Source organism: Semicossyphus pulcher, unplaced genomic scaffold, assembly GCF_022749685.1.
Source record: "Semicossyphus pulcher isolate SPU_LCO1_2020_fin unplaced genomic scaffold, fSemPul1.0.p SCAF_7, whole genome shotgun sequence".
NCBI classification, from domain to species: domain Eukaryota; kingdom Metazoa; phylum Chordata; class Actinopteri; order Labriformes; family Labridae; genus Semicossyphus; species Semicossyphus pulcher.
The window spans coordinates 17802562-17826331 of NW_027211748.1; the positions used below are offsets into that span (position 1 = coordinate 17802562).

At 41.0% G+C, this 23770-nt stretch overlaps 1 protein-coding gene across 6 annotated transcripts in view; it reads right to left on the reverse strand.

Annotated features, from left to right (window-relative positions):
• LOC138611277 (receptor-type tyrosine-protein phosphatase F) overlaps positions 1-22503 on the reverse strand; it is a 170603-nt gene extending 148100 nt beyond the window's left edge. For 4 of the 6 annotated variants that reach the window (XM_069684271.1, XM_069684269.1, XM_069684270.1 and 1 more), the window contains exon 1: positions 22243-22502. The gene's annotated coding sequence lies outside the window, so the exon portion shown is untranslated. Of the gene's footprint in view, positions 1-22242 lie in introns of all 6 variants that reach the window. The other 2 variants (XM_069684267.1, XM_069684266.1) reach the window with 1 other exon arrangement.
• Between the last annotated feature and the right edge of the window lie 1267 nt (positions 22504-23770).

Below are 23770 nucleotides of genomic sequence, written 5' to 3' on the forward strand. Positions count from 1 at the left end.
TGATTAGAAAGATAACTTCTGCATCACTGCAGCTCTGAACTCATTATTATTTTCTATATCCTACCTATCTACAAATCTAGCTGAAGTTTGAGGATATGGGGATGAGCCCTCAGGATATTTATGGAAAAAACTGGTTCTAATACCATTTCTGTAATCATACATTTAGATTAAAGACTTCTGCGCCATAGTGGAGCACAATGTCTATCCATTAGTTGTTGACGGACAAAGACCTTGAGGCTCTGAACACATATAACCCTCATAACTATACGCCGAAGCAAGGATGATTGCATTACAATCACATTTCAAAGAGGCTTTCGGTTAACAAGGTGAAGAAACAGGGCAGCGGCTGTAAACAGCTTGTCGGACTAGCCCTCTTACCTCCTCAAGGTGAAGGCTACGTGCATGAATAAAACCATCTTCAACAATCTCTTTTGTTGCACAAACACTCAAACAGCCCATTGTTATCTCGGTTATCACCCGAGGGTCAATACCACACGGTACTTAAACCACGGCCATCCACAGCTAAAGATCCAACTCATCTGCAACACCTATTAGCCTGCCCCGAGGAGAGATGCGCAATGGCTTCTGCATCGCCACGCCACATTTTATATGCTGCAGCTTCAAGGCGAAAATAGGCAGCACGGGTTTAGATGGAGAAATTGAAGCACAAGACTGTCAGATAACTTGAAAGGAGTCTGGGCTAAAGCAGCTTTGATTGTAATAACCTGGCCTTCTACACAAAAACAGATGATTGAATTTCTGCTGATTGCTCTGCAGGCCGTGCAAATATTCATAAAACGAAAGCTCATGCCTGGAGGAGAAAAAACTGCCCCACTATTTCAATTAAACTACAAATAGCATCCATAGACAGGAGAGCTTTCACCGAATGTGTACTGATGCTCTATTTTTCTGTATAAATCTCAGACTTCTTCAGGTTCTGGAAGTTGTATGCAGTTCTTGTGCTTAATCAGTAGGTGCGGTGTACATTTCAGCATAATGGCTAATGTTGTTACCATAGCAACACCTGTGATTGATGGCTTTGTTAAGAGGAATAGTTACACACCATTAAACTGGTGTAATAGTGCATGGCAGTCATCTCAATAACCAGGGACAAAGCAATTACCGAGTCATTAAAAAAAGGAATAGACTAATACAACATGGTGCACGCAAGTATGAGTGACATGCCTGGAGATCGGCGCGTGTGGATCTCCTTGAAGAAAAATGTTAGTTGTGTGTGCAAACAGGGTGTTCTGCTGGACTCTTGGGATTGCATTTTGTGCAAGCATGGATTCAGAACAGATTCTGATTATTATCTGGATGCAAAATTTGCATTGAAATCGCTCTTTGTTTCATGAATGTGAAACAAAAGTTTGCCTGCTATTTTACGTCTCTTATTCTTCCTCATCTTACACTACAGATGCTGTAAAATTGTCAGCTTGAATGCTCATTTCCACTAGGATTACATTCAGATGTGTCTTGATAATAATTTGATGGCTAAAGTCAAGAATGCTTGCTCACAGGAACGCCGTCCCACTCTGCAGCCCCCAATCCAGGGACAGAGCACAGCAGTACTGGCAATGATTGAGAGAACTCAACATTCAAATGAGAGAGAGGAGATGGAGTGACACAGATGTGCCGTTGTTTCGAAAGAGCAGCATGCATGCAGGGTGAGCACGCACGCACCATCACACACATAGCTATATACACGTGCATAGACAGCAGCGGCGCTCAATCATCCTGGTCGAGGGCCAATCCATCTATTGCTGGTTGACTGGGATCCAATCACCATTCCCAACAGGGCCAGAATAAAAGAAAGGCAGACAGCCTGTGAAGAAGCCCACTCTCTCATGGTAGATTGATGGGGCAAATCTTACGGTGGCTCATGAGGCATCCCACATCGAGACGAACAAACCATAAAAAATATCAGATGTCAGACTACACTTGAAAACAGGACTTTTAGTTTACTCAGTAACACAGTGTGTGTTTGTTCTTCTGCATTGCTGTCCTGCCAACAAAGTGGGTGTTTTCTGTCAGAAGGTTTTGTTAGAATTTTTGCTTTTCAAACACAGAAAAACAATTAGGATGCAAGTTTGGTTTTATTTGTCCCGAGCGGATGACACTAATGTTATTGTGTTAAATGCTGCAGACTCTCTTATTGCAGTGGAGAAACAACAGAAAAGCTCTTAAAGGATGCAACACTCAAAAAAGGAGCACTTTTTAGTGTTAGTCATGTTTTGGTACAAATAGTGTGTTTTCAGTGTGTTAGCTTGCTATCGAGTCAGTTATTGAAAAACATAAATATATATCACTGGTCCACAGAATAGGGGAGAAAGTCTTCCAAAAGCCCAAAATGAAGTCTTGCTTTGTCCACAATCACAAAAAACTATGGTGTATTGTCATTGTGGGGAAAAGAAACCAGAAAATGTTCATATTAGCAATTAAGACAATGAATGTATTACCGTAAAATTCGGTGTATAAGACGCACTTTTAATAAACATTTTTTCATCTAAAAAGTTGGCTGCGTCCCAGTATATTGGACGACCAATATACCAGTATAAAATGCTATTAAACTGTTTCCGGGGCCAAGCCGCTACAACGTCTCCTATTTACTGCACAATATGCCACAGTGCTGTTTTCCTCCCTGTTTTAAGCGAGGAAAACTAACTTGATTGTTGCTAACGCTTCAAACAATCAACGTTTCTGTAGGCTGCCAGCTACCGCACCGGTAGCTAGAAGGATTGCAAGCTCGACAGCTGGTAGGCTGTCATTTCTTTGTGTGTTTTGAATGTGTTTTAAATGAAAATAAATTGAAATAGTGTTGAAATAACTTGTATACACGTTGTATAAACCTTTTTTCCTCTGGGATACCCAACAAAACAGTCTTATATTCTGGTGTGACTTATATTCTGGATTTTACGGTAATTGATTTATTATTGCAGCTCTAAAAAGGAAAACAAGAATTTAAAGAAAACAACTTTGGGACCAGAAAAAGAAAACTCTACGTGTGTCACTTTAAAGATGGAAAGCTGTTGTGGACACAGGACTGTAACTTGTAGCTGAAGCCTCTTGTTCTAGTTGGACGGGCAACAAACTGAATAAATCTTTTTTGACTAACCAGATTAATCTACTAATTATCATACTGTGTTACACTGGCTGTTTTACAGGCCGAGTCAGAGCCTTCAGGGAGAATCCTTGGGAAAATCCCTTAGTGTTTCTTGAACTGACACAGAATAATTTAAAATATATTATTTTTAACAACTCCATAATATTAATTGGCCCTCGCTGCACATTTTGTATTCATGAGTAGGCCCTCTTACCGAACAGATAGAAGCCTTTCTGTAAATGTAATCAGCACTAACAGAAAATGGCTTTTCACGAGGCTAGTTTATTCTCCACATCCGTTTTGCCACCACATTAATGCGACCTGATGTGGGGGTGTGAGAAAGCTGCAAAGCCAACATACACAGTAGGTGCTGCTGGCTGTGAGTGCAGTATGTGTTTGCAGTAATTTCCCTAAAAAAAGTCAGCCAGATACATCTGCTGTACACAGTAATCGCCTACACTTATTATGCTGTTTATCATTTCTAACCTCGCTAGTGGTTGCACAATGAAACAAACAACTTGCAGTATTTCTTTGTGTGTCCAAGTTGTTAAATGGCGTGATGTCATATCTGCTCCAAGTGCCACTCTGACTAACTGTGAGGAGGCATCCAGTACGGCTGTCAGAACAAATTTCAATATTTGAGTCTTATGTGAAAATCCAAACACATTAACGCGGCTCACAAAATACATTAGAATTTTTTATGCTCCTAATTCTCTTTCCTGCAATCGTACAGCCTGTACAAGTAATAACTCCAACCCTCTGCGGAAAGGAGAGCGTGTACGGAATTGGCTCTATTTATAACATGTTTAACATTCATTGTATCCAGCTGTAATGCATCACTAGTTAAGGGGCACAGAATCCAAAGCCGCTTGCTTGGGTTCATCCACGAAATAAAACGCATACATTTCTTCCCGTGAAAGATACAGCATGTGTTGTGTCTTGATGCATTATCATTCCACTGACGAAATAAGCCTGTAAGCCCACAAACCTTTTTGATCATGCAACAAATCAGCAGTGCTCACTGAGTACATGGAACTGCACATCCTATGATTCATAAGCGTAATTATTTATTAAACTTAGGGAATAATTAAGCTTCAGTGGGTATTTCTTTTTTACTTTAAAAGTAGGTCGTGTGGGAAAGCTCTGATTGCAATACCCACAACAGAATTATAATTAAAAAGCGGTCAATAATGAATACGGCTAAGTGAAACAAAAGGAATACGGGTACTATTTCAGAGTGACCATGGAGAGAAGACTGAGCATCACATTACTTTTGAATATTGAAGAAAGGCACAGTTACATTTGCATCCACAGACATTTAAAAAACATTTATATAGATATAAGTCTAACTCTAATACCTTAATTTTCTTCCTGCATAATTAAACTAGATGATGGACTTTGTAAGGCAAAATGCTTCTGAGAAATATCTCATACATTTCAGTCAGTTCATGGTTTTAATTAGCTTTTAAGTCCATATATTATAGTCGGACATAGTGTCCAATGTCCCTTGTTAGGAAAAGGACAAGAGAAGTGAGCGGGGCCGTGGCAGAGCGGAGAGTCAGAGATAACCGACTTATCTCTGGGCAAATATTAAGACCAAGAACCCTTTTAGAGCAACCGGCCTCGAGCGACAGGACAATTGTTATTGTCAAACCCTGCTTGTGGCTCTAATCTTTATTATGAAGATTAATAACACATACGGCAGCCAAGATACTGCATTATTTGGAGTCATCCTCCGGCAAAACTGTCATTTACCGATCCTGACTCTGTAGATTGACAAGAGCAATATAATCCTCATCTTTGTTGCCGTTTATTGACATGTGCCAGAGGATCCAGGCTTCCGCTCAGCCTCCCACTGCGCCTCCTGTGTCAGCATCACACACAAACATTGCGTCGGCCTGTTAAACAGCTCAGTCAGATGGCAGCTTTTGGGAAATGCGGAGAAGCACATGCTCACATTAGAGCCGTGCACCAGAGGGGAGAAGAGCCTCAGGACAGACACCTACTAAGCTGTGGTCCTGTGGCTGCCGCAGCGCTCTTTAAGATCCAGCACCAAACCCCGAAGTGTCAGTCGCTCCCGCCGTTTAATGACGGAGATAACCTTGAAATGTATCACACAGAAAAAGGAACTGTTTAATTTCACATCGTTTTGTCTCCGATGTGGATATTAAGGGCAATTTGTCTGGTACTCCACAGGCTTTACATTTGTATTCAGTTCATATTTTGATATATTCAGATGATTTCCAGGCTACATGGGGGAAAATGATTCTTGAGTATTATGACTTCTGAATAACACCTTTCACTGATATAACCACTGTGTGTTCTCGCTTATTGTGTAATATATGATTGTAGAATTACACATTAATGATTCTGGTATTTGGTATATTCAGTATTTTTCTGCTAATTCAAAGAACATATAACTGGGCGCTTGTGTGTTGAGGCTTTTACAGTGAAAACTAGCAATGCGCCAATGTGCTGTAGCAGATACAAGCCAAACGCTGTGCATTCTGACTCCAGCTGACAGTATAATCCACATTTCATGAGCAATAAGGCCCTAAAAGATTGTAAAGATAGACAATTCCACAGCCAGACATAAAAATTACTTTGACACCAGATGCAGTTAAGAGAAAAACATTTCTTTCCCTGACTGTCTACTTCATGTTCATCATGTTTCCTTAAAGTGAACTGAAGTGCATTTAAAAGAAAGACAATGCCTAGAAAGCCCAAAGGGACAAAAACATGTGCTACGCTAACAACATCCCATGCTTCTCTTGATGATATGAATTTAGCTGTTTTTGACAGCAAAGAAAGTTTTCCTAAGTGTCAGGTGTTAGAGTTTCCCAAGAGTACATGAACACATCACAAGCCACATCAAGTCTGAACCCCCTCACCGACTGTTGAGTGAAACTGAGTCCAGCTGTTACAGAGCCGCTGCATCCCACAGCGTGAGCGTATTTTAGAACGGGCTCAAACATGCAGAAACACCAGAGTGGTCTTTAAAGCAGGTTGTAAAAGATGCGGCAGCGACGACCAGGCAACAATGAATTCATCATTCTGTAGCCCAAGGTGCTTAGCAGCTCTAAAGAGGGCTGCACTGGCACGGATACACCGTATTCACATCTGCACTTCCCAATTGGAAAATACAATAAAATGTTCTCTAGTCACGGAAATTGCTCAACATATGTAGAAAAACACAATATCCTGCTGAAAAGCGCAATATCATCTAAGATGGGTTGTAATTACCTGCTGAGATTCCATTATTGGAAAAAATAATAGGCTGGTAATTACATTTTCCAATTTAAAGGTGGATAATTCATCAGTCCTGTTCCCCCAGTGTCAAAACAATTGAATGTCCAACATATCTCTAACATATTAGTTCTTCTGTACCCGAAAACATGACCTTTTGGAAATACAAGGATTTTAAGCAAGTCAGTAAATGTGAATCTATCTACACTATTTTCTCTTAGCGTAAACCGAGGATGGTGCGATCACATCCCACGGCCAATCACGAAGACATTTCCCAATTTATGACAGTCGCACTTGTTGCTGATATTAAAGTTGTCACACTTCTAAAGCAACACGTCCTTTTTATCCACCCAGACGGACTGACATACTATTGATAAACATTTACTTGAACCTAACATCTGACAAAAAAATCCAGCAGATGAAAGCCTAAGGGAGCGAGATAATTGGCAAGCCATCACGGCAAATTGGAAGTTGAAAGGCGTGTCTTTCCTTAAACTCACAGTAAAACAAATCCATTGATCTGACAAACCCAATTAAGTTAATAATGCATATTAAATGATGATTACAGAAAAGAAATGCGAACGTTTTGTTGTCTTAATTCAGTATGAACAAGGTCAATCACTGGGGCGTTTCACTTTGAAGCTTAAGGAGTGAGTGGCTGCTCATCTGCTATCAGCGCAGGTCAGGCTGTCTCTAATCAATAGGCTCATCTCTTCCCTCAAAGAGTAAACTCATTGGAATGCTCCAGAGGCTCATGGGAGGAAGTACACACAGTCCTTGACCATGATATGCTGCTTAAAATGTAAATGAGCTTCTGAATAATGGGACAAGTCAGCAATGAATATGCAGACGACCACAAATTATTTCTGCTTATCTTATAAATCATCTTTTGTTTGTTGGCATTTTCGAGGACTGCAGATTGTTGATTCCCAACCTAAACCAGGGAACTTAATCCACTTAAGCACCAGGTTTGGAAGTCGCTGCGTCTTTGACCTTGTTCCCTATTTTGATTGGGTGACATAGTTGTGAAACCATTAGGTTCAAATCACTCCAGCCAATTCTGATGTGGTCATAATTTTCTGTTTGGTCATGATGGATGTCCTTAACCGGGACCAGAGCCAGTAATTGAATCTTTTTTTGGTGGATAGATATCAGCCATGTATAACTCTTGTTAAGTCCTTTGTTTGCGTCTGGTACACTAGCCGAAAGGAATATCCAATTAGCCCTTCCTAAATCCTCATCTGAGCAAGATTGGTATCTGGCAAAACCCAGACAACCTTCTACCTTGCTGTAATACTGCTAGGCTCATCGATGTTGAAAAGAAACCACATTTTGAAGGCAGTTGAAAGATGTTGCTGGGCGACCTAATAAGGGACACTCGACTCCTGACTGTGTGGAAACAATGTGTTTGTTCGACTCCCAAAACCCCCAGAACAGAAATAGGGCAATGCTGGTTCTGTTTAGCTGCATTGTCTACAAGAGTAAATAGGTAATTTATTAGCAATAAGGACCAACAAAGAATGTGTGGTTCTACTCACCTCAGTTCACGTTTTCTTTTCCCTATATATATCCCTCTATCACCTTGCTGTCGGCTTCTTCAAGCTATATTGCCTGACGCCAAGAAATAATCTAATAAACACTACAATTCCTGACCAGAACTCGCTTTGCCATGTTTCGGGTTTGTCAAGCTTGGTTTGGGACTTTGGGTGGGTCAACTATTCCCTGTTTCACACACTGTATCCATTAAACAATGCATACTAGTGAAATGCAGATTCCTACAGTTACTATAAATGATGATTATTGGCACCCATTGGGAAATTCGTAGAGCTTTTATGGGAAAAATTCTAATAAACATCCTGTCCAAAACTACCTGCCACTGATTGACACTTCTAACTTATTGAACTCCCAACCGTGAACTTTACAAATTACAATATGACACCAAAGGAAAGCAGTAATAATGGCTATAGTGTGTCATTGCGGAGCTATGCAGCTGTCAAAGATATTTAAAATGCTTTAGACATCTTTCATTCGACCTACTTTAAGTTATGTGTGCACCGTGGAGCTGTTTTTAAAAGGAAATTCTATATATATATTGGATTGGACTCAAACCCCACATCAAAGGACTGGTGGACTGATCAAAATAAAAGGTGCTAGGTAATATCATCTGCAATCAAAGCTTGAAACTCCAACAACCTCCCACATGTGGACTACTTTTCTGCAGACGTATAATCTCTCTGATCAAAATGAAAGCATCAAAGTTTGGATTCGTTTAGTTTTTCAGATTGCTAAAAAAACAAGCAGCGATTAAGATGGTAAAATGGTCGACAAAACATAAGCTGTAGGCTGTTTTATATCCAAGTCAAACAGGCCTTGATTTACACTTATCATTCAAACCTTTATGACCATCTACTGCTGTGTTCCAATTCTCATCAGAAATCATACAAATGTTTACCACAGAAACTGTCAATTAAAACCCTAATTAAAATACAAATTAAACCTATCTTTCTTTTTTCCCAAGATGGTGGTCTTTACTTTGATGTTTGTTTGTTCGGTTTCGGTGTATCCTTTGGGAGATGCAATGTGCCTGCACATTCCTTTCAGATCAGATCAAAGTGCCTCGGCTTTGTGCAGGTATTAAAGCAAAGATAAGACCTGGAGCAAGCAAAAATGAGAAATAACTTATCCTGCCATTCTGCTGCATATCATTGGTGGGCCTTCTTATTAAGCAAGTGTGCCTTATGCCTTATCAGTTATTGGAACAAAGAGCTGAATATAAAACCAGGCATGGTGACACTACAGTCGCTACACGCAATGAGGAGATGAAGAATACAACGGAAGAAAAGGGTTTTAAGGCTGCTAAAAAATTGCACCTTGGCTTTCATAAAATCAACCCCATCTTGAAATCTTGGTAGAAACCTCTTGACTTTTTTTGCTTTGCCAATTCAGAGTTTCATTATCCTAGAATAGCAATCATGAACACCACTTTTCCATTCACTTTGAAAAGGTTTCCAAAAACCAGAAACATTTGGCACAAGGGTTCATTGGTTGCTATCTAACCTCGGTGTGATATTCTTGCAAAATGCAATTCCTGAACATTGAGAATAAATCCACTTCTTTCAGTTAAATATATTACCTTCGTTTGCCTTATCTCCAAAGCACCACACTCAGAGGTGAAGCTGCCAACAATGTTGTTGCCAAGCGGCAGTAAGCCGCTCAAATAGTTAAAAGTGAACTAAATCCTTCTTTGAATTAAATGCGAGATAGCATGTGCACTTAAGTAAGCATGTGACAAAATCAAATATTATCTGACAAGGAGGGAAAGAAACACGTCTGGAATCCATTCAGTAAGATTTCTTCTTCAATCAAAGTCCCAGCAGCCCTTATCAGCCGTCTATTCAAAGACAATAACATGCCCAACAAACAAGCAAAGTCCGACTTATGCCTATCATACAGTTGAAACAGTGTGGAAAATATCATATTCTGTATTTCTTGCACATTGCATCTGGCTGGTCTGTATTCTGTTCCATTCACTTCTCTACAAGACAAGAAGACAAGTCAAGAATTAACCATTCCCCGAGTGTTCTCTAACTTGGCCCGAATCACATGAGGTGAGTTAGCACAGAAGACTACACAGCATAGCAAGGAGAGATAGAAAAACAAGCTAATCAACATGCAGAGACAGGAAGCCGAGTGAGTCCGAGTCAAGCTGCCAAGCCGCCAGATAAAGATCTGTCTGACACGTAGCCTTTTAAATAATCCACTTGTAAGTACACCATTTAGAAACATTAACATCCAGCTGGGAAAAGGTGCTTTTCTGATGGGGGGATGGGAGTGCAGGAGGGTTAGAAGATGGATGATAGTGTGGACAGACACCCTGCGGAGACCTCTGAGACTTACAGACTTTAGATGTCACTCATTAGAACCCAAAGCAACTGCTGCTGATCCTCTAGAGAGTTCCAGGGTCTCCTTGGAGAGCAGAAACGTGAGCTCCTTCTCTGCCTTTGTGCAGATCTTGCGTAACAATGGTGAGACAGGACGAGGAATGTTCTAATGGGGCAGACTGCAAACACTAGAAGCAGGTGATGTTGGCTAAAACATTCTCTGTCAGTTTACATTTTAAACGCTTCACAAAATAAGTCAAATCCGGTTTGTGCAAGCCTTGTTTGCTAGCCGACTTTTCCCGCCCCCTGTTTCTGCCAGGTCCTTCTATTCTGATGAGAAAGGGCTGAACACAATCACAGGAAAAGACATGCTTGATGTGAAAACACACTGGTTATTCCGTTCTGACTAACACTTACACTCCGTCAAGTTAGTAATCCTTGTTGACTTAATAATGAGACTGAAGCCCGCTTGCGTGTGAAGCACGAAACCATCTCTGTGTAACGCAGAGGCAGCGGCGTGGGAATCAGACAGGAGTTTGTCCGACTTAAAATGGACTAGAAAATTCTTGTCCCCTCTGAGGGGCTCAGCGAGGATGTTTGCCACGTTAATTGCTTTGTGACAATTTAAGGCTTTAAATAAATCTGCAGCAATTCAAGTGACTCAAGCTTACTCAAACATTTCCAGTTTACTCTGTCAATTAATTACCTCAAATATTGTAGGCAATATTACCTGGCGGAAAGCAGAAATTTGGAGCTGCTGGGAGGCTCCAGAGCTCAGACATGGATATAAAGCTTATTAGGGAGGAAGACACACCAAGCAATCAGCAGACTTTCTTAAGACCCAACTATCCAGAAGGGCTTAACTTTACTATTTCACAGTAGTTCAGAGAGAAGAGTTTTCTTCTCAGATTCAAGATTAAAAGGCACAATTTTCAGGAGGCAATTTCTATTTCTCTGACAGCGGCTCCTACTTCAAGTCAAGGATAAGGTTCATATCTATATATGGGCCTTGACAAAGAAAGATAAAGGTGGAAAAACTGCTTATCCCTGTGCCTGATGTATTAAGAACAAAAGGCTACTTCTCTCACTCCACAACTTTGGTGTCATAAATTTAGGCCTGTCCTTCTTTTCCTCCTCCTAATACACGGCCAGGATAAACTGAAGATGCACAGATTGTGAGCACTGGAGTGGGGAGGTGTGAGTATACATTTGTGTGCGTGTTGGCGCATGCGGTGGTGGTGGGGGCTCATACCTATGCCGAGAAAAGAGAGCTTAAGCGTTCAGCGCATCTTGAGCTATAAATCAGTGCCCTGGTCAACGTGGCCAACAGCATTTTCAAACCCATTTGCAGCAGATAATGCCAGCTATTCCTCGCAGCCCCAGGGACAGCAGAGCCAGCCTCATGAATCATTGCCCTTTTAGAGGAGCCGCAGCACGGATCTCACCTTGCTGTGTCCACAGGGTTCTCTTGACTCGTCCTGGTATAGGCAGAAACAAAGGGTGGCAGGGAAGGGAAATGATTGAACTATGACCAAGGAGATCCCGAAAAATCAAGTTATGAAGCGCAGAGGCTGCTGACAATAACCGGGGTCACAGGAGGAAGGTTGCAGTGCCACCTCTATAGTAAACTAGTGTTAGCTTTCTGGGTAGGAAGACAATATTGCCACTGTAGGGTAAGAAATTGATTTCAAAGCTCATAGCAACCCCATGCATAGTAAGTAAGGATTTCGCTATGTGTGTGTGTGTAGTAGTGGCAGTGGCAGGAAATCCTGCAATTTTACTGACTAAGCACAATGAGATATTATCCCTTGAGTTAAAGAATAAATGACATTACAAGATCATTCTTGCACTTGTGTGTGGATGTGATCGTCTCACAGGTTTGGAAGTTGTAAAAAATAACAAGAAAAACTCAATCAACAAAGGCTTACTGAGTATTTTTTCACATTTACTGCATATTTTGGCCACGAACATGAAATAACAGACAGAAGGTATATTTATAATGCATAGATTAATGTGTGATAACTGGCTGCAGAGAGTCTATTTGTTCTTTTGGTGACTGTTTTTCTTATTTGTTAAAATATGAGAGTTTGAGGCCCAGTTTCAGCTCAGTGGTTACGCTGGGCGTCCCATGTCTCGAGGCTACAGTCCTCGATGTGGCGGTCCTGGATTCGACTCTCAACCTCCGCCCTTTTCCCGCCTGTCGTCCCCACTATCTCTTTCCCCATTTCCGACACTATACACTGTCCTCTCTCTCAATAAAGGCATAAAAAGGCCACGAAAAATAAACTTTAAAAAGCCATAAATAACTGTTTTTACTTTATTACGATGCTATATTACTGTACAATTATAATTTTGTATCATGAATAAGTGTTGCCATGGTATAAAGGAACTCTTTTTATGTTACAGTCATGTACTGCTAATGGTTAAATCTTTAAATGCAACCATAGACGTCTACATTAGCAGGGTTAGTGTTCAGTGACCCGGTGAAACATTATGTAGCTCAGTCCTCCAGGGTTGATCTACAGGGAATTGTAAACTGTCATTTCATGAAGCCTTCTTTGGACAGACCACTTCGTACCTTCAGGGCCTCACGAGTAAAACTCCTTATCAGCATAACCTTGCAATAGATGAAAACTAGAATCACTTTAAAAGCAGGTTTCTGAATCTGATCAGGCATGTCGTCATGGGTGATAGGACTTTGATGTCCTTTTATAGCACATTTCTTTTAATGCGTACTTAACATTATGTTTCTGTCTTGTATAATGTATATCTATGGCAGTGAATTTTCTTTTAATAAAACTCCACTTGGCTATAAACACGGCATATTATCTCTAAATACTATTATATGTTGTTGTAGCCTTTTTTATCAAATCTTCATTGCTGGTCTATCGGTCCATATAAATACACACAATAATAAAATAATTTTAAAAAATAGGTTTTTGTATAAAGGATCAACCACACCCACCCATGGATGTACAGCAATGGAAAATAACCTGTAGACCTTACTGTAATGGAATGCAGCCTTTTATCCTTTGTCCATAAACATTAAATATACAATAAATTCCATTTATTACAGACAGAGCCAAATGAGTTCCCCTCCCTCCTCCACCTACACCACCTCGTGTAACCTCGTGCTGTGATATTCCATTACTCTCCCATTACAATGAGGAAAAGTCGACATGATTTCAGCTCCGCACTCCAGCGAGTAACCTTGAAACGTACTTAATGTGAGTCTGATGAATGCTGGTAATGTGCAACTATGTACTGGATCATTTATATTATCATAGCCCACATTTATATATAAACAGGACGCGGGAAGCCGCTTATCGTTATGGTCACTGCGCAGACATTCCATTAAAAGTGAGTTCAAAAGTCCCGTCGCTCCTTCATGTTTCTGTTACTTGATTTACGTTGTGCAGAGATAGAAGAGTGGAGGAGTAAAAGCATGTCCCTGATGGAGGGTATTAAGAATTTCAGCCTTATCTGTTGGCAATTTTCTCAGCTTTAAATAGTGTTTGATTAATTTAAGCAATATCACACTGGATTGACTTATATAACACGCTTAGGAGGATGGTAATATGTCTCATCTTGAGAAAGGTATCCTCTAAAAGCTGGTGGTTCAGTACTCCAATTATTTAAATGGGCGAAATGGACAAAATAATATGTTAGAATGGTTGTAGTATTTTATTATCATAAATTTGTACATAAGTATTCAAAATCATGAGAAATATTTTACATGTTGTTTTATTTATTCATATATGTTATGAGGTAGAAGAGAATACACACTCTCGTGCTTGTTGCCTGTCTCAAATGTTCACAGTTTAAGAATGTATACATTATTAAGCGCAGGCATATAAAATACTGGCTTCTTAACAGTCTGACCATATGAAACTTTCTTCACACATTTCAGCATTTAACAGGCACGAGCCCGAGCCCTGAGTCTAAATTATTTACAGTAAGCAGCCTCATACTTAAAGTCTTTACATTTTTTGGTGCGATTGCAGCCGAGCTGTGAGAAGAGCGCTCTGCTACGCTTTGCTCAGCCCTTAATTCAGTCACTGAATTATTGCATTACATGGCTTTATTAGAGTCACTTGTCTTCACTTGTGTCATGCGTACGAGTTAAATCAAATCAAGCCATCTTGAAAAACATCTCCAACGCTGGCTGAGGAGGCTTTCTAGACAGTCTGTGCTCAAAGCGAAGTCTACGTGCCGAGACAGCGTGTGGGCAGCAGGGGAGGTATTTCTAATGAAGTCTCATGTGCACAGCTTACAGTATGAAGGCTGAGTTAGGCTTTAATGTAAAACCCGTGTAGAAAAGAGGAAATGCATCCTCAGACTAGCATTAGGCAAAATCCTGTTTATTTCTGAGTGTGCCATCTTTATTTACTGTTCTTACTTATGCATTGCTTGACCGTGAGCTGCAGTGTGACATGATGACATGCTGTCAACGCTAATGGCCTCTGATGGCATCAAGGCTCTGTCAGGAGGATGCAGTAGGTGCTCAGAGCCAAGGCCCCTTGGTAGCCCTCCGTGGATGAAGAGCTGTCATGTCTGTCCCTCACTGCCAAAGAAACCCACCTCCCATCCCCCCCTTGCTCCATCCCTAAAATCCTATCCATCTGCCCTATCAGCGGGGCAGACAGAGTGCAAGGCATGCACTTTTCTGCTATTCAGTTGTTCTTTAGCATGTCCTGCTAATGGCAATGAAGGTTCCTGTGTCAGAGTCCTCACTGCTGAAATCAACACAAGGTCAGCTACTGAATTTGTGTAAAATGCACAAAAATGCTTTTGGCTCGTCTTTCGGACAATGCCTTTAAGTTAGCCTTCTAAAAGGGTTCTCATTCCAACCGTCAGTCATGTATTGTCTTTACAGCCTTCATAAGCTAAAAGCTTTTGGTGGAGTGTTCTGACAAAGTGTCTTGGTTCTGCCTTTCAATCCCCTTCTTCAGTAGATCAGTCAGCGGGATTTTTGCACCTGAAAGTGCACGCAAAATCTCTGACTGTCCATATGCTTGTATAACTGCGTTCTGGTCCAAAACGGGTAATGGCTCGGACAGAGAATCCCGCGAGGAAAGAAGCTTTTAGAGGAAAAAACACGGGGCGAAGCTATAATGTGCTGACAACCCTCCACTCAAAGGCAGCATGTGAGCTAAATCACGCAAAGTCATGATTCCTTCTCTAACGACATAAATAAAGAATAGCTTCAGGACTGTCAAATTTCAAGTATATCTAAGCCCTCATCAGTAATGCAACAGTGTCATAGCATGTTAAGTGTCCACTGTGAATAATAAAGAAAACAGAGGGCTACAAGGACATGCTTTCCATTCCTAACAGGACTGCTCTGGTGCTTGCACTGCTAATATAAAGTACATGCAGAATCCAGGCCAACTGTGAACAACGGCTCATTATTCATCCCAGTCAACGTTTAATCTACATAACCTATGTGGATTTGTCACATTCCTTCCACTTTTGAAGCATGGAGTATGTGGCATTTAAGTCCAGCCTGATAAGACGGCTGACTGTTTGACCTTCATGTAATGTTCTGCATCAATTCTGGTACAGCCGGCGTGTTTGTAGGTGTGTGTGTGCTCTAATTAGATGAAAACCTGAAAAGAATCGGTTGACAATGACAAGCAAAACGAATGACACCGGCCGGTGAGCCGTTGCTCCATTTGTCCCCTTCCAGCGTTTGTCTGAAATGAAAGAGTGCGTCATCTGAGCACTTCTGCTGACAGGGCAAATGCTCAGCCAAGGCACTGAGGTCTTACACGCATGTCACATGTTCCTGTCAACTCCACGGTACATTTGCCAATACACGAGATGTGATAAAACTGTCTAAGGTGCCATAACCGAGGAGGAGCATCCAAAGGGAATCGATGTTAGGATCTCAAACGAAGGATGTAATAAGACAAGTGGCGACTGCAGGACATGAAGCTATTTGTGCTGTAATGATTCATAAAATCCACAGTTGGATTTGTTGCATCGCAGTGACAATCACAGTGTTATATATTCCAACACTGCAGAATTAGGACTCAATGAGTGAATGAGTCTAATATTTCCGTTTTCACTTTACTATGACACTCAACTTTGTGCAAGCATCAAAGTATTCTATGTGAGAGCGCGAAATGAAACAATGGAGTTTTGTCCCCTTTCGAGTGGTTTCTGAGCAGGATTACACCGAACCAAAGCCCTTTACAATACAACAATAACAACTACATGTGGTGTCAAAACAGGACACCTCGCTCCAGCTGAACAACAGCACGGCTGTATTGTTTGGCAGATATTAAGTAAATTGCATGGTCGATTGTTTGATTCACTACATGTATTAGAAAAAGCACACTGAATGAGTTATACTAAATTATAAAATGTATTTTTATAATCCAGAAATTTTTGGACACACAGACCATCTGCCAGAGTGATATAATTGTATTGCCGATATTTTAAGCCAGTACACGCTCTTACAAATTCTGAGAGGCCGTGATGAATATTTGGCTTGTTTTGTCGGAACAACTGTCCAAAACACAAAAATATTCAAAAACATCAGAAGAACAGAAATTGCCTACATCTGGAGGAAGGAAATAGAATCTTCAGAATTAAACAGCATGGTCTTTAAGAGGCCTTGCACTGCAGGTACTGGACAGCTGCACTCTTATTACCTCGATGAAAAACCTTTTTTCCCACACTGCCAGCAGCCATGTTATGAGTAAGCACCTCTCTCATCCAGCAGACACAAAATACTATGTTTAGGCAAAAACAATAATTATTTCCTCATGCATGGGTTGGCATTGCTATTGGCAATAATGCCAGTTTGCTAAAAACTCTGTTATGGGTGTTTAACAATTTAAGCATCCGTAATCCCAAACAATAATGGCATCAGAAAAGCATCTAAACCATTTACAGCTGCAGTGAGTTTCCTACACAAATTACATGCTTTACATAATCACACCTTAATGTCAGTGGAGAGAAGTTAAATTAGCAACTACTGAAGATATGCAGCTATTCCTATACTATATGGTGTATATGTGAAGCAAGGACAAACATTAAAGCAATAACAGCACCTGTAACTATTCCCTTCTCTGTGTTTGGTGGTTAAAAGTTATAATTAGATGGCCTGTTTGGTGAGAATTCGATGCCATCTGGGACCATCTGAGATCACAGAGAAGATGAATAGCAACAGTTTTCTACATCTCACCACAGACTTTGTTATGCATACCAATGGGCGGATAGCTGCTCATTTTTAGTACAGCTTTACACAGTTGTCTAAAAGTTCAATTTCTCACATCAGAAAATCTCTCAACAGTAAAGAAGAAAAAAAAAGCAGGGATACTTTGAGAGCTGTCAGCAAGTAATAAACTGAGGGCTTGAAATGTTGACCTGCTGCTGGCCTGAAAAAATCAACTTAATTAAGCAAATCTGAAACAATCAAACAGTCCTCGTGCAGACTTGGGTTATGTTGGTGGTGGGTTATCTGCTTTGTCACTTATATCATGCAGAACTGCATTGATTCATCAATGAGTTTGCAACTTTTCATTTAATTGTCAAATATTTTGATAATTGATAAATTAGTTTAAGTATTTTTTAAGAAAAAAAGGTTTATTCTAGCATCTAGCAATTGAATAGATCCAATTTCTTTACTTCTCAGTAAAAATAAACGTAACTTAAAAGAGACTGTTAGGGACGTCATCTCGACCTGTTTTATGACATTTTCTAAACAGCTGTTAGATGAATCAAGAAAATAACACACAGATTAATCACAGATGCATATAACACTCAGTTGCAGCTGTGATATAATAGAATTATGTTGCAAAGACACAAATCCAAATGCAGATTTAGACCACCTTTAACCTTTTTTTAACCCTAACAAAATGATGGTGTGGTACTTACCACTAATGGCTGTAACTGAACACATCCTGTGTTGCAACACAATAAAGCCAGGGTCAATTATCGTTGCTTTTACTGTGCAGCAGCTAATGTTTAGTTTTAGTCATTACCAGTGACATTACCAGAACACTGACATCCTAAAGGTTCAGCCATCAAATTCCAACATCCTTCACTCATTAATCTTTGCACTTATTCCTCGAAAGACGGCTGCTGCTCCTGCACTCCAGCGGCACTTTGACTTTGTAATGAGTTGTGTGTTTTTAAGGCTTAGGTGGTAAAAATATAATTAAGGCTACTTGGTCCATTTAGGTAATGGCTACCTTCTATGTTGATACAGAACAAGTGCAAAGATGTCGCAAGGTCTTGACACAGCAAATTGCCTGAGCCAGTATTCACAGAATTTGGACTTGAGTTGTTAATCACATGCTATAGCTGGAGGAGAAAAGTTCTACCGCTTACGGAAAAGGCTGTATAATGAAAAGCAGAGGGACCACCTATATCCAGGAGGTCCTCCTGCGTAAATGAAAAACAGAACAGATTAACATTTGACCTTTCAATGTCATCCATATTCACCACTTCACCCAGCAGCACTAACATACTTTGAAGAAAAAACAACAAATCACACAAGGAGGGGGTAAAAATAGGCCTCATATGGTGGCGCGGGCCATTTTCAGTCCGCGCGTCTGTTTCTACTTTCCCTGTTGCAGGGGTGCCCTGTAAAACATCGGTGTAAATGGTTTATAATGCCACCAGTGGACTCTGAAATGGGAGACCTGGTTTCAATCAGCAGTCAAATTGCTCCTACATTACCCTCGCAGACAGAGTAGTAAATCACTCTTTGCCTCTATGCTGCTGACGTTAAGGAACAAGCATTGTTAAAAATCCACCAAGCGTGCTACTGAGAGCACCCTGTCTCTACGTGGGGATGGGATGCTAAACAGGACAATAGCTATTGCTCGCTGTGTCTCTATAGACGGAAGAGATCTTAGACATCCTGTCTGAGCAGAAAATCAGCACACTGAGGATCCGCAGCTGAATGTAACTATTGAAATCTCCAGTTAGAGACCTAATTTGCAGCTTTAAATGTAAACTTTAGGCCCATGTAACCTCCATGGCTAAGAGCTTCATCACAACCAGTTTGAGCCAGTTTGCCTGTTTTAAAAGAGTTCTTGGTTTCTCTGTGCCAACGCCCCGACAGAGGGCCAGTGAAGCGTCTCAGAGCACTTATAATCCCCTATAAAGCCTAGAAACGCTGATCCCGCCCACCACAGACCAACACACTACGGGCAGAACCTCTCATTAGAGACTCCAGAGCCCTGAAATTACCAACATTTTACCCATATGGAAAGCATGAGAAAGCGTCAGCTGGGAGAGGGTTGTGCCGAGTGGTTTTGCAGCGTGTGGTCACAGAGGAGCTGGTTTTCTTTAACAGTGCCATTCAGCCACGGCCCCTGCCAGGGAGCACCGGCATATGAGGATTCAGGAAGCTGAGGCAGATGCTCTGGCTACTAGCCCCAGACCAGGCCAAGCTAGAAAATACCCAACCACAGCTACGTACAAATGCTAACACAGGCCAGGGATGTTGCCAGGTCAATAAACACAACAGATACAGCATCAAAAATATGAGTGAATCCATTTTAAGGCAGAATTTGTGATTCAAAAGGTTAAAAAACAACAACAAAAATATTCAAAATGAAACCTTATTACTGCTGTCCCTACAAAATTAAGTTTCAGGCCTTCTGTGAACGAAATAATACACAACAACAAACAAACAACTTAACAAATCCCCTCAAGTAAATCTCTTTAGTTGTACACGTTAAACAATGACTCATATGGTAAAAAAATAAAGATAAGCATTATTTCACTTGAGTTTCAGTTCTTTTAGCCAAAGGTCAAAGCACAACACAAACATCACAGTGTCAGTAAGCTGATCTTTGCTAATTGCTTCTGTGTAGCCCAGCATTAGACAATATGCATGCCTGGTACATGACGTCACCAGCTAGGGGTCGAGATTCCTTTCTTTCACAGGCACTCTTTTAAGAAATCCCCGAAAGAAACACCAAATGAACTGTAGACTCTCTTGGCATGAAACAAAAGTAGAAAGATACGTTTTGATCCAATGTGGGCCAACCTGTAATCCTGCAGGAGTCATGAGGATTAGGTCAAATAAGTCACACGTCTTCGCTTGAATCATTTATGTTTTGAAGTGGTTGGAGTACAAAGTAGGCCTTTTAGCTTGCGGGAGCATATAAATATGCAGCAAATAAACACCAGTGCTAAAAAAGATGGTAATAGATTTAACAGAATATGTCAAAAGGTGAAAGATGCATTGTATAACAGCCCATAAATAACACAGAATAAACAGGAGAATCAGCCAGGGTGAACACAAAGAAACCTTGTAGCTTCACTGCAACATGTAGCCAACATGACTGAAGAAAACCTTAATGCTGGAGCAGCATGGAACATAACAGCCCTGCCAACACAGGTTTAAATAAGACATCCATCCACCACATAACAACAGGTAACTTTGCATCCTGCATGCAAACATGCATGCATGCAAAAAGGAGTCATCTCTGTATGGTAGACATATCACATAAATGCATGTTATCTACAGTGTCAAAGGAGTAGCCCACATGCAAAAGCCATATTATCTGACAGTGGGCTGTCCCTCTACTTGTGCTGTGTAGGCTACAGCATATAGGACAGTTTAATATCAAATAACCCTGAATTTAAAACAGAAGTACATCATATCAGTGTATTTTCAGCAGGCAGGAGCTGCAGGTTACAGACCCAAACATGCAGCGAGGCCTATAGGATTCAGTTGCAGAAAGCCTCTGATGCAATTCCAAGAAACTAACCCAGCCTGTATCATCCTGTTACAGTTTGGCTCATGGTAAGGTCTCTTCATTGTGTCTGCGACAGCAATAATCGGATTCATATATTGATAAATGACGGCCATGAAGCTACCTCAGCTTGTCAAAATTGCATGCAATCCTTTGTTTAAATAAATCAAACAGGGCTGCAGGCTTGATGCAATGCTGAGGATCTTTCCAATGAAAAACACTCCCCCTATCTAAGATCTGTTCAAGACCTGAATAATATAGGCTATTATAAGAAGTGACACACCTGTAAAGGAGGGAAATGCATTACAATTTAATCATCTAATAAATGAAAATTATGCTTTTGCCTCATCTGCAAGGAGCAAATTCATGTCATTACACCTGTCTGCGCAGCCACTGCTGCAGCAATAGTGATTTTTTTTAAGGGCAGATGAATGACACATACACGACAAGAGCTTCTGCAACTGATTGGCATCCAAGAACTCAAATACCTGTCTGTGGTAATGATAACTAAAGGAAGAGCTAAGATTTCATATGCCGGGGGGCGCTCCGGCTCGCGCTGACATGCTCTAGCGTTCATGCACGCGCACACATGAAGTGAAAAGCTGGCATCTTATGTCAAAGCATTTTTAATACGAGATCCACGATGGGAGCAATTCCTCACATTGCAATTAAGACACAAAAATAGGGTGACGACAGGCTCACGCCCCACAGACCACCACTGCTCCTATTTATATTTCATTACTGATTCTCGACAGATTTTCTGCTTGATTGAAGCTTTCATCCCCGCACAGACGACAGCGACGTCAATGTGCTCACTGAAAAGTGCCTGCGCTCAGTTTATTGCAACTCTGCGCAGGTTTGTATATCGAAAATCAGTTGTGAAATAATTAATCTGCTCCTTCCCCATTCACCTTATTTCTGTGGCTATACGGTCGAAACGAGGCGGAATATGTCTGAGAGACTCTTCCAAGCGGAGTAATTATCGTTTGTCCACATTTAGTATGAAATTAAAGTTGCTGTTGGCGTTTACATTCAGAGTTAGCATAAATTAAAACAGCAACAAACTGTGCGTGCGTGGCTGTCGAACGTTAAGACTGTCTATGCCAATATGTTACCGTTACACCTTTAAACGCATTTTCAAAGTAATTTCAGTTAATATAACACACTTAACAAACAGGCAAACAGATACCGTTTCCAAATTTGCAGTAACTTAGCTAACGACAACGTTAAAAGCAGCGTCTCAAGTTCAATGGGGGACATTCAAACAAGATAACGGTGCACTTACTGAATCTCCTCTTTGTCACGGCCGTTGGCATTTCTCTCCTTCTCCGAACCGTTAACGTTTAGTCCCGTCTTCACTTTGTAGCAAGCACAAAATTCCCACTTCATGTAATTGTCAGCCACAAAACACAAGGGTTAGATAGAACCAGCCCGGAGAGTAAAATAAGAGGGTAGAAGTCCGCTGGCAGCCCAGAGGAACACGAGGTCCTATCCCGGCCGGCCGACCGGGGTCGTGGTGGATACTGGATCTATTCGTGGCAGCAGCAGCTCCCGTGTCTCGCCGCTAACGGGTTAACGTCAGCTCCGCTCAAGTGTTCAGTGTCGCTGCCTGCATGCGAGAAGGCGAGGACAAATGTTATCTCCTCTCTTGCAAGTAAATCTCTTCTTCTTCTCTTGCAAGTTAATTCGTTTAAGCACAAGTCCGTACACAGGTTCCCCCCAACAGAAGGAGCTGGGGAAGGTTAGGGAGCTGCTCCGTCTCTCCCTCCACAGTCACGCTTCTCTCTGCCTCTGTGAAGAAAACACATACAGGTCGGTCAGCAGGATTTTCGGATCCACTCGGCTACACTCGCTGCTGTGTCCATTCATTCCTGCCTCCTCAAGTCCTGCAAGCAAGAGACACAAGGGGATTTCAGACCTGCCATTTTTATTCCTCTGTTTACACTATGCACCTTCTAAAAATCAAACAATGGAGAGGAAACTCTGCTTAAGGTGATTTAAGAAGTACAATATGATTCAGGAGTTAGATAACATTAGTAACCCAATGTGAATAAACACTTCTTGATACAGTTTCTCATTATAACAATGGATTTAAAATATTACTGAGTTTCCTCAGGAGCCCCTCTAGCTAATCAAGGTACTTAGCAGTAGAAGTAGTGAAGTGGTGATGCTGTGATGCCTTATTATCCAAGAGATATATTAGATTTCACGCATGTTCTGTATATTGTATAAAGCAATAATATGATTTTATGTTTGGTTTTTATAAAAATGTATATTGGCATTGGTCCTGCTTACACTGCTGATCTTTCAGCATTGTGGGGGGGACAATAGTTAGGCCTTGTTTACCTGTTTTGGAGGCCATTACAGGTTCCAGTTCTTTGCATCAAAGCAACAATAGCAAAAACCTCCATCACCTATGGTGATAAGAGACAGTTCCAGGTGTGTTTTCGGACAATGTAAGTGTTAACCTGCATCACAGGCTGCCAAAAAACAGAGGATGAATTAGGAAGCTCTTAAGGTGACTTAACTTCAGGTGATTTTGGAAGTAAAACATGATTTAGGATTTATGACAGGAGGCAACCCAATGTAAATACACTCTCTCATTATAATTAGTAAATAAAATATTCCTGATTTTCCTGGGGAGCCCCTCCAGCTAACTCTGGTGGTCCCCAGGCCCCACTCTGGGAGCCTCTGCCAAAAGCAAAGTCATGACTCATCACTGAGAATAGAAATCTTATAAATACCATCCTGTTATGCCCATTTTCCAGAGCAAATACTGTATATCTAGAGCCCCCATCATCATCTTCATCCTT